This window comes from Arachis stenosperma, chromosome 1 (assembly GCF_014773155.1).
Source record: "Arachis stenosperma cultivar V10309 chromosome 1, arast.V10309.gnm1.PFL2, whole genome shotgun sequence".
NCBI classification, from domain to species: domain Eukaryota; kingdom Viridiplantae; phylum Streptophyta; class Magnoliopsida; order Fabales; family Fabaceae; genus Arachis; species Arachis stenosperma.
Window position 1 is genome coordinate 90,272,606 of NC_080377.1, and position 3,386 is coordinate 90,275,991.

The 3,386-nt window shown below is 40.3% G+C and overlaps 1 non-coding gene across 1 annotated transcript; it reads right to left on the minus strand.

Moving 5' to 3' along the window:
• Positions 1–2,332: 2,332 nt before the first annotated feature.
• Positions 2,333–2,436, minus strand: LOC130948469 (small nucleolar RNA R71). The gene has a single exon (XR_009073067.1). It is a non-coding gene; the product is annotated as a small nucleolar RNA R71 (small nucleolar RNA).
• Between the last annotated feature and the right edge of the window lie 950 nt (positions 2,437–3,386).

The window sequence follows — 3,386 nt, forward strand, 5'->3', positions numbered from 1 at the left end:
GTTTAAGCTTCAGTTTAACCTTAAACTGAAGCTTAAACGTGCTTGAGTTATACCACCTCCGGAGTGTCCAACGTTTAAGTTCCAGTTTAAGCTTAAACTGGAACTTAAACGTGCTTCCACAAAAGGCATCACTGGAAGTGTCTGGCGTTTAAGTTGCAGTTTAAGCTTAAACTGCAACTTAAACGCCACTATTTGAAAAGGTTTCTGGGCCAAAAATATTGCAGTTTTAAGTTAGCATTTGAGCACAAACATTAACTTAAACGTACTCTGGTATGAAACCCAATTGAATATCATGGTTTATGGGATTGGGCCTGAAGAATTGATGAGTCTGGAATTTCAATTTGTTGAGTCATGTGTCATTACTTGATTATCACTAAGTTGGCTCAATGAATGTTACAGAATTGGATCAGCAGCCTCATCAGGATTATGGATCATAAACCCAAAGCAAAAGGAAATCAGGGAAAGGCCTCAAAGCCCAAGAAACACAACAGAAGCTCAATTTAGAAAGTGTATAAATAGGATAGAATTTAAGTTAGTAAGAGGACTTTGGATCATTTTTTCTAGTTTTCATACTTTTTGTAATTGAATTCAGAGCTATGACTCACTAAACCCCCTTTCATTGGGTTAGGGAGCTCTATTGTAATTCAATGAATCAATAATAGTTTTTATCTTCTTCTTCAATCTTTTCTCTTGAATTTTTGTTAGAAAGCTTCTCGATCTAATTCCATTGGTTAGTTGTCTTGGGAAAGAAACTATCCATAATTGGAATCCTTCGGAACCTTGGGAAAGGAATGGAGGATTCATGCTAGAGAAGCTTTCTCACAGTGAATTGGATTGGGGTTTGGATGGATATTGTGACATGTAATCCTACCAAACTGTGGTTCATGAAACTGTGTGGTATAATCAGTGATCGAGCGTCATCTCTTCTTATGAACATTTAAACCAAGGGATTGGGAATTTGTTTGTTTTTAGAGAGAATTGGTGAGCCAAGGGATTGGGATCCAATCATATAAGATTGCCAAGCAAAATTCAACTAACGCATTGGTTGAGGAAGGGATAAAAATGTTTTGATTCGGAGATCTCAATATCTCCTGAAACCCAATGAATTCCCCATTTCTGATCTACCACTTTCTCTTACATTCTGCAATTAAATTCATGCAATCACCCCGATCCTTTTTTTTTTAATTTCAGCAATTTAGCTTCTCGCTCTTTAATTCATGCAATTTAAGATTCCGCAATTTCAATTTCTTGCCATTTACGTTCCCCGCCAATTTTACATTCCGCAATTCTCATCTAAATCTTGATTCCGCTCAACTAGAACACACTTCTAATCCGAATTGCTCACTCAACCAATCCTTGTGGGATTTGACCTCACTCTATTGTGAGTTTTTACTTGACGATAACTGGTGCACTTGCCGGAAGGAATTTTTGCCGATCGTGCGATTTCCTAAAATCGTAGCATCAAGTTTATGGCGCCGATGCTGGGGACTTGGTTTTCGATTGACAATTCTCAAATTGGAAGTTAACTAGATTGAGCATTTTTCTTGTTTTGTTAATTCAGTTCAAGTTACTTGTTGAATTTTAATTTCTTCACTCTGTTACTTGCTTTCTTTCTTTATGCCTTTAAATTCTAGCAACTAACTCACTGACTCACTAACTATTTGAATTAATTCCTCAACTGCTCTAACCATACTCTTCCATTAACCAAGAGTATTTCACTTGTTTGTTGCCTGTGCTGTGTTCTTGTATGACAGGTAGGAGAGGAGAGACATCAACTCCTCCATATACCGAACCAGAGAGGACCCTTCATAAACTTAGAAGGGAAGCAAGAGGGAAGAGAGTACTGGGAGAAGAAGAATCTGAAGGAGAATTTGAGGACAATTTTGAGGAAGCTCTAGATCTCAACATGGATAGAGAAGTTCACAACCATGAGAGAGCTGATGGAAACAATGCCATTCCCGAGAGGAGGGTTCTTGGTTCATACATAAACCCAACCTCTGGGAATTGTGGTAGCAGCATTCAGAAACCACCCATTCAGGCCAACAATTTTGAACTCAAACCACAGCTAATATCACTGGTGGAGAATCATTGTTCATTTGGTGGGAGTGCTAATGAAGATCCAAACCAACATCTCACAAAATTCCTGAGAATTTGCGACACTGTGAAGTCCAATGGAGTCCAGGAAGATGCCTATAAACTGCTCTTGTTCCCATTTTCACTTAGGGACAAGGCAGCTAAGTGGCTGGAATCATTCCCAAGGGGGAGCCTAACAACCTGGGATGAGGTGGAAAGCAAGTTTCTGGCACATTTCTACCCCCCACAAAAGGTCAATAGGCTTCGATCTGAGGTTCAGACTTTTAGACAACAAGATGGTGAAACTCTCTACGAGGCATGGGAGAGGTTCAAGGATTTGACAAGGAAATGCCCACCAGACATGTTCCATGACTGGGTGTAATTGCATATTTTCTATGATGGACTTTCTTATGAATCAAGGAAGGCTGTAGACCATTCATCAGGAGGTTCACTGAACAGGAAAAAGACTGTGGAAGAAGCCATTGAAGTGATTGAGACAGTGGCTGAGAATTAGTACTACTATGCTTCAGAGAGACACAACACTAAGGGAGTCATGGAGCTGAACCATGTTGATACAATTCTAGCCCAAAACAAGGTGTTTGCCAAGCAACTAGCAGAGCTCACCAGGAAATTAGAAACAAATCAAGTGACTGCAATACACACACAAGATCAAGAGGAAGTAAGCACTGAAGGAGGTGATTGGGAAGAGGCCAACTATGTGGGAAATCAACAAAGGCAACCATATGATCCACATTCCAACACTTACAACCCAGGCTGGAAAAACCACCCAAACTTTGGGTGGGGAAACCAGCAAACCCAACCACAAAACCACAAACCTTACAACCCCAACCAACATAACAATTCCACATACCAAAACTCCAACCAAAGATCATACCAAGCCACACAAAACACTTACTCCCAACCACTATATCATGGCCAAAATAATCAACCTGCCCAACCTAATCCGAACCAATAATTTCAAGATCAATTAAACAGGATAGAAGGAATGCTTGCAAACATGGGTCAGGACATAAGTGAGTTGAAAAGCTTTAGGGATGATGTGAGATCTACCTTAAGGAACCATGGTGAAAAACTCAAGAGGATGGAGTCTCGAGTAGGAGAGCTATCTCAACAGGCCCCCAAGTCAACTGCAGTGTTCCCTAGTGACACAGAAAAGAATCCTAAAGGGGAACAAAAGGGAGTGAGATGGGAAGAATGCAAGGCCATCACCATATTGAAGGAAGTCTCAGAAGAAGAAGGAATCAGACCCTCAGAACAGGAGCCAGAAATCTTGAAGGAAGGTGTGGAAGAAG